General features: G+C 40.7%; 1 long non-coding RNA gene across 1 annotated transcript; it reads left to right on the top strand.

The window, feature by feature from the left end:
- The first annotated feature begins 445 nt into the window (after positions 1-445).
- LOC108446182 lies at positions 446-8,364 on the top strand. Its single transcript, XR_001861305.1, has 2 exons — positions 446-7,168; positions 8,006-8,364. It is a non-coding gene; the product is annotated as an uncharacterized LOC108446182 (long non-coding RNA).
- The last annotated feature ends 5,409 nt before the right edge of the window (positions 8,365-13,773 follow it).

Here is a 13,773-nt window from a genome sequence, read left to right as displayed (position 1 = left end):
GCGCGCGGGCGGTGACCTGACCCCCATGGGTGCTAGCAGAGGGGGGGCTGCGCCCCTGGGAACCCTTGTGGGTGGGAAGACAGCTCCTACAATGGACGGCTCTATCGCAGTTTCCATAGTAACGAGTTCTGTTTTGGATAGGAGCGAAAGCGACTGCGGGCGGCTGGAAGGGGCCAGCATGGGAGAAGTGGGTCACGAGGCACCTGTGGCGCCGGGAGTATCCCCAGGCGAGTGTGTCCCTGCCACGCGTACGGTCTGTGGGAAAGGGGCTACACATTAAGGAATCACATCAGCAAGGAAAATCCTTCAGATGACCAATGGCATCAGAGAATTTCTCTGTCTTCCTAAGGGTACCTTTTTTATTTTGTTTATTTTGTTTCAGTGTTTGCAATTATAAAATACATTTTAAAATTCCTATTTCCCTGTAATTCAGTGGGCTGCTTTTGGCTGGGTTTGAGTTAATTTTCTTCCTAGTAGCTAGTATGGAGCCATGTTTTGGATTTGTGCTGTAGACAGCATTGATAATACAGGGATGTTTTACTTACTGTTGAGCAGTGCTTGCACAGCCTCAAAGCCTTTTCTGCTTGTCATACTGCCCCACTAGCGAGTAGTCTGGGTGTGCACAAGAAACTGGGAGGGGACACAGCTGAGACAGCTGACCTCAGCTGAACAAAGGGATATCCCAGACAATATGGCTTCATGCTCAGTATATAAAGTGACGGACGGAAGGAGGAAGGGAAGGGTATCTGAAGTTCCGGCGTTTGTCTTCCCAAGGCACCATTATGTATGATGGAGTCCAGCTTTTCTGGAGATGGCTGAACACCTGTCCACCCATGAGAAGCGGTGAATAAATTAGGTTTTTTTTGCTCTGCTTGTACATGCAACTCTTGCTTTACCAATAAAGTGTCTTTACCTCAACCCAGCAGTTTTTTCTCTTTTAGTCTTCTGATTCTCCCCCCTATTCCACCAGGGGTGAGTGAGTGAGTAGCTGCATGGGTCTTGGTTGCTGGTTGGAGTTAAACCATGACAGTCAGCTGTCATCTGTGCTAGAGTGAATAACAGAACATAATAGCAGAATAAGGAAGACCAAGATTGGTTTAGTTTTTTTCAATCTTTTTTTTGTTCAGGTGTTTTTTTTAAAATATTGACCTTTTGCATTTGGAGTGTGAATTATTTCAATAGCTCTTTCACCTCATCAAAAAACTACTTCCAAGGAAAATTAATATTTCAGAAAATTAATATAACATTCTTAATATCAAATACCCCAAGCTTCCAATATCAAGCACTACAAACATCCAATTTCCCAATAGTGCTTTTGAGCCATCTCAAACCTCACCAAAGTGATACCTAAACATTCTGATTGTTTCCATTGTTCAAGGTTTTCACTCCTTCTGACACAGATCAGATTGTTTTACTATCTAACATTTTTCCATCATATGGTTGATAACAAATACCGTACCCCTGCCACCCCAAACATATGTTACTGCAGCAAAACATGGCAGGTTTTTCCCAGAGGAAAACTGTCCTTCAAATGCCAATCAACAGTATTAATAAAAAAAATTCTACTTTGCTTGGCTCATTGTAAAAGGCTAAAGACTGATCAGAAACATGACTGAAGGTTAAAGGTGTCCTCATAAAGAATATTGAAGAGCCATAATCCGAAATAGCAGGTGACAGCTGCTTCTTCTATGTTTTTGTGTTGCAGAAATTACATAAACTAATGTGCTAATAAATGTTTATGTCCCACTCCTTTTTTTTCCCTTTCCAGCGGAGATGAAAAGCTTTGAGTTGTGGCAGAATAAAAGCTCTGGAGGACCAGGTCTCCTTCGTGGGGAGTAGGTAGGCACTCAAAGCAACACCAGTGTTGTGATGAGTGTTGCCATGGCAAGCATTTGCATACTGAAAGAGATGCTTTGGGAATATGAAGCTGGATCCTAATTTTACCTGTAGGCAAAATTTCAGTGAGACTGTTAGTGGTAATGTGGGCATGAATGGGCTGTTCAGCAGAATCAATCATAGTGCTTGAGCCTGTTTCAGCAGATATATTTAAGATGAGAAGTTGTGACTAAAGTCAAAATCCGTTTAGTGCTGGAATTTTTTACCAAGAGCTAGACAGGCATAAAAATTCATTTCATGTAGACCATCAGCATTTGTCAGATTAAATTAACTACTGGATAATTTGAAATATGTGTTTTTAAAGCTGAATAGCAGCAGACTCACCTCCCTTTCTCCTGAGCTGTTCTTTTGTATTTCAATGTTAGCTTGGTGCCGAGATGTTCTAAGCTCTAGACCCAGTTGTGTGAAATAAGAGAAATGTTCCAAAGCTTATGTAGGGTTAGAAGATCCTACAGGATTTTGATATAGATCCTACTGATTGATCTCAGTGATACAAAAAATCTGTCAGCTCTTGAAAACTCTGTGATCAACCCAAAGAGTGTGAAAGAGAATGAAACACAAAATTTTGGTTTTAGTGAAAGTGACAATGGACCTAAAATTTGAAAGCAAGTTGTTCTAGTATGAAGCAGCATTCTCTTTGTCATTCTGTTCTAGACACACTCTGAATGATAGCTAGACTTTTAGAGTAGCATGCATGTTGATATTAGACAAGTTTTCATTGTCATTTATATTTACTAATCTGACCTAACTTACTAAAAAATCAACCACTAACTTTGTCTAACGGAGCATTCGTGCCCTGCTCAAGCAGTGATGTGATCTAATAGCCTTAAAACTGTAGGCTGGGTTAAGAAAATATCGGTCATATCCTGTAATATGAATGCTCTCCTTGTTTGTCCTGAATTTGAATCACTAGTGTATCCAGGTACCCCTTGAATAATTAGGAAAATCTCCTTAAATTGATTGTGTCTCACAATGCCTACAAAAATACCACAACAGCATCCTGCTGTTTACCTGTTGCAATGCCAAGTGCCTTACTATTTCATGCCATTCTTCTTTCCTGTACCATTTGTTTTATTGACCTGGTGCCTTGGATTATAGAAACTGCAGTACTGATGGTGCAGGAATCCTTTTTTCTCTATTTGACACACCCTTAGTTCATTCTATTACCTCAAAGACTATATTAAGGATACTACAAACCTCACTACTTGAAACCTGGATAGACCTTGAATCCTAGACAGAAAAAAACCCCCAAAACATTAAAATTGTTAAAACATTTGGTTGATAAAAACCCATTCTGTTTAGCTTGGGTGCTTTCATTTCTTTATGGCAAGCACTTGCAGCACAGGGCTGAGGTAACTGGAACAGCTGAGTGAATATAAATCTGAGGGAGCTTAAACACACTGTCTATAAAGCTGATGTAGTTCTTGAGCAATCCAGCAGTGATCAATTCATTAGCATTACAAACAGCCTGCCAAAGAAAACCTACAGGCTATTGAAGACAAGATGACTAAAATTAGAGATCAGACCAACTCTAATATTCACTAATGGACATGAACATTAGCCTTGCAGCTTCAGCCAACTGCACTGAATGAGACCCTGGTGACACTTTTGGATAAAGTACATTAGGGATTGAAGATTTTATTTTCTTAATTTACTGTATTGATTTTTTTTTATTAGGAGTTAAAGTAGCTGATGAAAGAAAGGATTTGGAAAAGATACTGGAAGTAGAAATGAATGAAGATTGCCCACTGGCTTTTCTTAAATATTCCTTTCCTGGGTTTCTGCAATATTCAGCAATGGAAACTCTTGAGTGAATATTTTCTCCCCACAAAACTTCATTTGTTTACTTTACAGTCCAGTGCTAGCACTGGCAGGCATGCCAAATGAAACATTGGAGGTAAAACCGACACTATATAAACTCAAGAAAGCATCAAATTTCTGTGTACCCTTTTGTTAGTGAGATCTTGAACAATAAGTAGAAAAACACCATTTCTGTTGTCTTGAGTGTTTTATTGTTAAGAAGCTGAGATGATATCTTAACAGAAATCATGAGTTTTACAGTCTTTGGGAGGCAAGCAACGTCTCCACAACAGTTATAAAAACATAAGTGGTTTGAAAGATACCTTGATGTCTAAGCAGTGGTCCAATTTCCCTATTAGATTTAGCCTCTCATCAAGAAACTTACTCTGTTTAATTTTTGTTGTTATTGCAGAAATGACACTGAAATAAAAACTTGTTGCATTACTTTTTTTCAGCTATGATGCTTTCATTATTCTGTCTAAACTCCTTTAATGCTATTAGCTGTCCACAGCTGCTCCCAGGATTGATTCAGCCTTCAGTTCTTTTACAAACCACTTTATTATGTCAATGTACCACAGGCTCCATAATATAAAGCAGCATAGCCACAGCACTGGAAGTTACATGCAAAAGTCTAGACAGGATTTCTTCACCAGCAGCCACTGGGATTTTGTGTTAGTTACACATTTTAGGCATTTAATTGTCTTTGTGTGGACTTCAAAAAGCACATTAAGAGAAACCCAGGGTTATTGAAAAGCTTTCCTTTTACAGAGTTTTCTGAAGCTTTAAACAGAAATTTCTGTGATTCTATACTACCACATAATATTTTGCATTTTCCCCATAGCAGTTCTGTGCTAGTGATCCATACAGAGAAGAGAGACCCACTGCCCTCTTGTCTGTAGCTTGCCCAGGGATGTTGCCATGTGATCATTAGCAAGCACTGGCGATGCTGGCATGTAAAGACCAGGGTAATGGGTTGAAATGGCCTAAAATTGAAATGGCTTTAAACCAAAAGAGGGTGGATTTAGGTAAGATATTAGGAAGAATATGAGTTTGGTGAGCCAATGGAACAGGATATCCAGAGAAGTTGTGCGTGGCCCATCACTGGAAGTGTTCAGGGGCAGGTTGTGTGGGGCTTTGAGCAACCTGGTGTACTGAAAGGTGTCCCTGGCCATAGTGGGGAGGTTGGAACTAGATGATCTTAAGGGTCATTCTGTCATTCTTTGAAATCTGAGTTGGTCCCACTGCTTCACAGTATGCTCTTTCTAAAGATAGGTCTGGAAAATAGATTTTGAGACTATGAGGCTCAGAAAGAGACCCAGGGGATGATGATAGCTGTGGAGTACCTAACCTGGAGAGAGCTGCTTTAATTCACTGGGGAGTTGAAGGCAACAGAGGTAGCTGAAGGAGGGCAGTGGGTGAGATGTACCTAAGGGGTGGGGTAAGAGAGAAAGAAGATGGTAAAGTTCAGCATTATTTGAGGCCAGTTTAGCCAGCAACCTAAATTATTTTATCTTTAAAAGAAGTGCTAGGCATAAAACTTTTCTGAGATAGTTATACGGTCTGCACCTTGGAGAAAACATCCTTCTTAAGGCTGAATGAATACTGCACGAGTGCTCACCGAAGCAGAACATATCTGAGACACTCCCTAGCTGCATGTTATGTTTTTATACAGAGACATTTCCTTCTCCTTCCCATACTTCTATTTTCTCCATATTTGTTACTTGACTTCTCTTTTTCTCAAGTATTATTGTAATTGCTCTAACAACAAAATCCTGAATAAAATAACAGGAAACTGAGAAAATAAAAGGAGTGTTCATCCCTTTCCTCAAGATAGTTGCTGGAAGCCATAAATGATTGACATAATGGAGCAAGACTCAGTCTTCCCTGATCCCATGCGTATCAAACTGCTCAGCTTTACCTAGTTACGGCTGGCTTGATGGATGCCCCTTACTTTAGGGGAAAGACAGTGGAGGGGAAGCAAATCTGACACTTGTGTAACAAAAAGCAGAAAATGTTTGTGTTGTAAAGCAGTCAAAAGATGGAATAGAGGAGCAAAAAGGCAATGGACTATATTTACACATCTGTATGAAGAAAACTCTGCATCAAAGCTGCTTCCAGGACTCAAGCTTAGCTCCTCTGCGCTCCCCAATTAGAGAACTGCCCTTCTATATGTTTTAGGGTGAAATCCTGTCCCTTTGAGATCACCACAATTCTTTACTGTTGATTTTCATGGGAGCAGGGGCTTAACATAAATAAATATTTTATGGCACCATCATATAGTGTACACACCTTACACTTCTTGGGGGAAAAATATCAGATTCTAATTTGTGATGCCATGTGGCAAAGGATGTGTCCATATGGCCATGGTCACATCAATCAGATAATACCTCTGAATTCAGTAGGCACCAACGCGGCACAGGCCTGAGGAAGCTGAAAGAGAAAAAAATCATTGATTCAAATGAGGCCAAGATTTCACCTCATGTTTTTAGTGTAGCAAATGTTATTGCAAACCCACACAGAGCCAGTGTAAAGTGCAAATCACCATTGGAGTTTGACATATTCATTACCAAACTAGCATAATTAGTTTATATGAGTGTAGGTAATTTGAAGAGAGGTTTCAGTTTCTTTCTTTAAAAATGTGAATTTTATTAACAAAATGGCAAACTTTCTTTCAATGAAAGCAAGTCATATACTGTAGGAAGAGCCACAAGTTTGAGGAAAGAGCTGAGAGCCAATATTTAGTGAAGACGATATCACTGTACAGTTGAGAAAACAGACAATAACTCACTTCCTTGTGTAAACGGAAATTAAGTATAAGAAAAGTAACCTTGCCAGAAGAGGTTTCATTTGGAAAGGCAGATTAAAAGCTACTGAAGACAGAGTAAAGACACTCAGGGAACAGGAGGGGGCCTTGTTGTTTGGTGCCATAGATAGATTTGGTTGTTTTCCATTGATCTTCGTATTTTTTAGTAGTTTGGTGAAACCACCCACTTGCTATCTCCCACCCCTCCCTTCCCCATTTGATAACCTGTCTTGGGGTGATTTTATGATAATACTGTATTTCACTATCGTCTGCTTTATGCCCAGACATGGGTCCTGCAGCTTTAAGCTGGGTGCAGAAGAGAGGGGAGAGAAGCCAGGCGAATTCTTCAGCGCAGTTTGTGTTCAAGGACTCACACACACTCCCCTGTGTTCTCACCACTGCAGAGCTGAGGGAACACCCTCCTGCTTTTAGCTAGCCTGTTAGCTGAGGCAAGAAATTTTCCCATACTGGCATACCAAAATCCTCTGGTAACTTCTTCCTCTTCTGGAGCTGTTCGGCCTGGCTGTGATCCAAGAACCAGATCATCAGACCCCGTGGACCAGCAGTGAGGCTGCAGGGATGCTGCATCCTGGCCTTGGACCTCGGGAGGGGCCGAGCCAACTACAGAAGGAGCTCTAAATCCACCAGCTTTCTCTGCAGAGAGAGGGGGTTGGTTTATTATCTAACATTACTCAATTGTTTCCTGTGCCAACCAGGAAACAATTCCTCTGCTTGTTAAATAAATAGTTTTTTTCACTTTCCTCCAAGAAATTCCTTTCATACTGGTGGGGGGAGGGAATGTTGAAACCTTTCTTCTGTGGAGGAGACATCCCTTCCAGGGCATTTCCCCCTAAACTTGTCTCAAACTGAGACGTGTGTTAAGTGAAGCTGCACTACTTACCACGGGCAATAGTATTTTCCCCAGTAATTGAATGTAACTGGTGAAGATTCCATCTGTTTCTCATGTGAGAGTTTGTTCCACCTTGGCACATTGCTATTAGGTCAAGTCTGGTTCCATCTGATATTTTTTAGTATCAATGGGAGAAGAGAAAAAATATAAGAGCTGTTTTGGGCATATATGTATAAACGTTATATATTTTTGAAAAAGCTGCATGCAGGGGGAAAAAACTAACCCAGTTTGCAATCTGGTATAATTTTCTTCCACTACAGGGCAGCTGTTTTTCCTGATTGTTTGTCACCCCACAAGGTTAACGGGAGCTTCCAGGGCCTCGTAATTCTATTCTAGAGCGACCTCTTATGTTATGTCACTTAACTTTTGTTTGAATCTGTGTCTTTTCCTGTTTCCAGTAAGGTTATGAAAATATCATCAATTGCTTTGAATGCTGGTTTTGTTGTATGCAGTAAGCTCAGTTATGCTACCCTCCCCCTCCTGCTTGTTACTTAGTCAATGCATTGCATTTACCTGTAATCATCCCAACAACACTCACAAGATGATTTTCCCCTTCTTTTAAATTAATTTTCATATATGTTCTGTTCTATCTGCAGCCTTCACCTTTCAGTGAAATGACCCGATGTCTCAGAAAGCATCAAGCAGTGCTGGCATCAGGAGACTTTGTCCCCATCCTAAGTGACTGCAGACTCATATGCCAATGTGTTCTGGTTTGTAATGGATGATTGATTTACAAGGCTGTTTTTCTCTGATTGTCCCTTGCTTAAAGAAGCATTGGGCCTTTTAAAATTTTTTTTTTTTCATTTCATACCAGGCAGTATTTCCCCTGTCTGTGGTCTTGTGTCAACTAAGTCCCAACTAGCTGGTCTATTTTTTTTGTGATTTTTTTTTCCCTTGCAGAGGAGTTCATGTTTTTTTAAATTTTAATGGCAATAAAATTACTTTGGAGAAACAACCAGATGAGTTGTCTAAATACCTTTGAATGTACAAGGATCAGCCATGGTGGAAGAAGATGGAAGCCCATTCCTGAGCAGACAATCTGGACAGATCATCACACTTTCCGTCTTCTCCTTAGGACCACTATGTGTCACCTCCTCCTCTCATCTCAAACACTGGATCCAAACATATAACATCCACACTTCATAAATCTTTACAAGCTGTGTCTTCAGACACCATGGGCAACCCTGTGGTGAGAGCCCTCAGGTTCTGCCAGGGTGTACAGACATATAGCCATGTTACACCTCTGCTAACATGAGGAAATCCTCCATGTTCAGTAAAAAGACCATAAAACTGTTTCTCTGTGTAACCCCTTTCTGTATGAATGCTTACCTCTGAAATACCAGTACAGGCCAGGCTACCTCTGGAAAAAAGCCTTTGAATAGCCAGAAAGTCAGAGCTTCAAGCTTAGTGGCATTTGGTGTTGAGGAATACACTTAATGCGAGTAGTTTGTGTGCTGCTGCAGTGCTAGTTGCAGCTTGTACTTTGTGTATGGGGAAATGGCTGGAGTTCCCAGCAAGAGCAGTGATCTGGCACTGACCCCTTTGCACAACAAAGGGCATGGGAACCTGTGGCACCAGCCAGGTGACCGGCCACTCAGAGATACAGCAGGAGGAAGCCCCCAGACTACTGTGTGCATGGACTGCGGATACAAAAGTCCAGGGACCGTTTGGTTCAGGGTCCCTCCTTGGCAGCACCCAGCTTGATCTCGAGTTGGTTATGTGTGACTGTGCCATGATTGAAGTACTTAGAGAAATCAGATGTCTGAGGCTCTGTTACAGGAAACCTGTGGCTGAGCCTGTAAGGAAAACTGGTCTGACTTTGTGAGAGTGGTGTATTTAGGGAGTCTAGTGAGGCCACCCATTGACTCACTGGAGACATCCACTGCAAAGGGTGTTTGGCACTAGCTGGGGTGAAACTCTTGGGTGGTAGAAGTGTGACTGCCAGAGTGGGTCCTGGATGGTCAGATGGGAAGGTTTCCTTTACAGCTGTCATAGGACTGGAAGTGGGATTTGTAAATTACAACCTCCAGTTTATAGTCCTGTCTTTTCCCTTAGAATTCAACTGTATCTTAATTGAACAGTAATACAATCATTAATTTAACCTATTCCAGTTCCCTGTAATTTTTAATGCATGCTAAAAAATGATTACACAATTTCTACAAATAGCAGGAACTGAGCTTTTAATTCCTCATGCAATGTACTAAAACATAACCTGGCAGCATACATTTCTCTGCCTTACAGACTTTTTAAGATGATCCAGCAAGAAAAAGGAGTCCCTGAGTAAATGGTAATTGGATTCTCAGTGTTTTTAGTGAAGAATGGGTTATCACAGAACAACACTTACAAATTACCTGCTTTTAGGTGCGAAGGTTTGCTGGGGTGTTTTTAGAGCATTATTCTTGCAGGACTATGTCTGCATTTTGTTTGGGTAGTAAAAAATGGATGAAAGTCCATTGCATCCTTCACTCACTAAGGCAGCTGTGAATTTTGCCACTATATTCAACAGACAGAAGGTCTGACTTTACTTTTTATTTTTATTTTCTTCCACTCTGAGATCACGTTCTCAGATCATTGCATTAACCTGTTTTCTGTAAAGCAACCTTTTTGTATCATGTTCATATTTGGAAATACTTATCACTGTTTCAAATATCTGGATACTGTCGAGGTACTCATGGAGGAATTTTTGGGTGACCCTCAATATAAATCCTAAGACTCTTTTTGTGTAGAAGAAAAACTTTTCCTTCAAAACTGGGGGAATCCTGCAGATGTACAATTCACCCCTAGAGGTCACTGCGGTCCAGGGATTTCAGTAAGCTCCAGCGAGCACCCAGCGTGGCGGGTGCCCAGAGGCTGCAGCGGTGGGGTCCTGCCGGCAGGGTTGGCGGGGCATCTGCAGCCGGAGCGGAACCCTCATGAGGGCTGTTCCCGCCTTCCCTTCCTTTAGGCTATCTCCCATTCCTTTTCTCTTTATGACATTTAAGGCTTACCACTAGAAACCAGCCAGTAGTCATCTTTTTTTCAGATGACACGGACTTCGGTGGTTTTTTTTTTCTTGTGGGTTTTTTTTTTTTTTTTTCTTTTGGCATCTTCCTTTGCACTCAGAAAAAAAAAAAAGAGGCCAATTATGGTAATTATTTTAAATTCAGGAGAAAATTCTCTTTCAGCAGGTGAAGAACTTGACTTCTGGATTCTTTGGTGTTAATTCTTTATAGAAGTGGATTTTACTGTGCTATGTAATTTAGGCTGCATCTGATTTTGCTTTCTGGCATGATTTACCAGTATCTCCCATTTTTTAAGCGTATGATTTTAGGTATTTCTGAGTTGACTATCCATTTTCAGTGTAGATTGCCAGTAGCTCTGAGGCTCAGTGTTATGCAGTTCAAAAGCATCATGCTACTTTTGCAAGGATTTTGTGTAATGACTTCTTCACACTTTCACTTTTACTGGAGTCTTTTGGAACAACTGAAGATTAGTTGGTGCTATGCTGTTGGTAGCATTCTAATGAACCACAGCCCAGCGTTTTAATTGGGTGTGGGGAGAGATACCAAAGCGTCTCACTTTAAAGAAATCTTTTCAGTCTTTTTTGGAATCTGCTAAAAATTTTGAAACACCTTTGAAACATAAGCTTCTTTGTCTCAAACCTAGAAAAATAGGTACATACTAAAATGTGGGAAAAAAGTCTAAAAAAAAAAACCTGATTTTTCGCAATGTTGTGATCATATTTTGCCTACAGAAATTTTTCTGAGTAAGTTCTGCAGTAACTCAAGTATATGTAGCCAGAAGAATTGAAAGAATTGTTGGCCAAAACATTCTACACAGAAAAGTTTAAACCTGGAAAAATACTCATGGCTAGAAATAAGTGTATTGGTTGAGCTGGGTGCACTATGGTCCCTCCTATATGACATGCTCTGTAATTGAATAAAGCAGAAGCTCAGCTTTGCATCACAATGTAAAATATGTAAATTTCTCTGAAGAGTAGATTTAATCCTATTAGAAAAGAGATTAAAAGTAGTTAAACGTGTCAGCCTTGATTCTGCTCTATGGCTTGTTAGCAAAGACAGAGATGTATGCTTATCCTGTTGATGAACCATGGTGGCATCAGCAGCCCCAGCCTTCTCTCGGGAACTTGCCATATTTGCAGAACCTTGCAGCTATATTTTTCATTATCTGGAATTACTTTTAAAACAGCATCAGCTATCTAATACTATACATTCTGGTGATAATCCTGTGCTCATTTGTTTTGGACTGGCCTAGCACTCGGAGGAGAAATCACAAATCCAGAAACAGTCTGGTGCAGTTTTTTTTTTTGTGTCTAGCTTCAGTACTGACTCTTGGCAAGCCCTGTGGCAAGCCATTTAAACTCTCTACCTTTTGTTTTCCTCATTTACACAAGATTCAACATAGCTACATTAGTAAACATTGTGTGGGAATGATCAATTATTAACACAGGTTGTATAATCCTATTTAGATAGTACAGAAATTACAGAAAATTGCAGGCATTCTATTACTGAAATAACTGCTATCTGACCAAATAGTTATGATAAAATACCACAGTGGTGTAAAGAAGACATATTGTGAAATATTACATAGTTATATGGAAAAACAGAGGAAATACCACTGTCATAATTGAATAAATAAAAGCATAAATACAGAAATTGACCTTATGTAGGTTCCTAAAATCAACAGCATGTATTGGGGTGGGAAGGAGTGGGCATAACACTTAATGGGGTGGAAGAAGTTAGTTGGACTGGAGTGGGGAGGAGTGGTAATGTTGGTTTTGATTACATTCTATTTCTTGCAAGAAAGGGAATGATGGGAAAAAAGTTGAATTTTAGAGGTTAGTTGGGAGAAATAGAATAGGCCTCCTCTGGTAAAGGCTTTATGGGCACCTCTAGCACAGGGAACTTAATGGTCTCAGCTGCAGTGGAAGTACTTGAGGTCTGCAAGCACTTCAGTGTCCATCCAAAGCAGAGCCACGACACCCTTCTGTTACACGAGGCCACAGCAGAAGGGCAACTAAAAAAGCTAAAAATGTGTCAATTAATACAAAGTATGTGTGAACATATGCATGTAGTTTGCTAACGTGAAATATCAAAGAACGAAAGTTCTAAGCAGAAGATTAATTTAATCCTTATTTTTTTGCATTTCTTTTTTGATTTCAGTTTAAAAAGATCTTTTTTAGTTGTGTCTGCTTAAATGCTTGGCAGTTGTGGCCCTACAAAAGATCATAATGATCTTATTGAAATATGAAATTTCTGGAAATTATGTGAAAATCTACTCAGCTTCAACCATTCAGTCTTTCCTTCAGTATGGAAAGTTTTGCCATTTGTGAGATAGGTTTTGACTCACATAACAGACCCCTGCTCTTCCCTGTAGTGTTGATTGATCATCTACCTGCTTTACTTTGCAACTGTTTTTACTCACAGTGGTTATGATGGAGGGTGAGACCATATAATTTTTTAATATCAGTGGCAAAAGTCCTCCTGCAGCCCACCTGGGCTTTGGCTGAGAGGCAGCACTACTCAGGAGAAAGCAGTGTCCTACTTTCTGGATTTTGTCACTGTTGTTTAATGAGATAACAACATGCTTTATCATTTAGTCATGACATATGATGGGGTTAGGAGATCCAGAGAGATTTCTCAGAACTGCCAAATTTAATGCTGTTCTGTAAAGGATATTTCTTACCAGTGAGAAACCCTCCCATTTCTTGCTCCCTTCTCATCACCAAAAATGTATCTGTTTCTCTCTCTAGGTCAGCCTACTTCCTGGCAGGCTTGCAGCACTCCAGAAGAAGTAGGACGATTAAGGGGACAAAAAATCATGAAATAGGATGGTTTCAACAGTCTTCAACTCCCATCAGGAAGACCAGCAACACTGACTCCTGTGCCCCAAACTGTGCTTCCTTTCGTCTTATTTGGGACCTTTAGGGTTTCTGCTGCAATTATGGATGCAAGAAAGGTGGTCCTGCTGAGAGCACTAGGGCAGTCCTCAGGAGCTGTAGGGGAAGATGGGCATCTGTTCCATGGGTTGTGATCTGCAAGAACCAGGAGCAGGGGATAATCTCAGAGACTGGAATACAGGTGTTTTTGGCAGCCAGTGCAGTGAGTAGCAGAGAGGACAGAGGTGGATCTGTTTAAATTGGGGATTTTACGGTTGGGGGGCAGGGAGGAGGAGAAGATATCATCAGGAAGGGTAGAGAGCATATAGGAAAAAAACCAGGCAAAGGCATGCAGTCTGGCCTGGCTTGACTTCTCACAGAGGGCAAACAGCCATGAGGAGCTCAAAGGTGGGGAGAATGAGCAGCTGGAGGGACTGGTCCTGCCCATAGTGCTTACAGGCTTGGCATTGAGTCCCTCTAATATTT

Source organism: Corvus brachyrhynchos, unplaced genomic scaffold (genome assembly GCF_000691975.1).
Source record: "Corvus brachyrhynchos isolate BGI_N302 unplaced genomic scaffold, ASM69197v1 scaffold264, whole genome shotgun sequence".
Lineage (NCBI taxonomy): Eukaryota > Metazoa > Chordata > Aves > Passeriformes > Corvidae > Corvus > Corvus brachyrhynchos.
The sequence above is the reverse complement of the archived record's forward strand: the minus strand, read 5'-3'. Positions and strand labels throughout refer to the sequence as shown.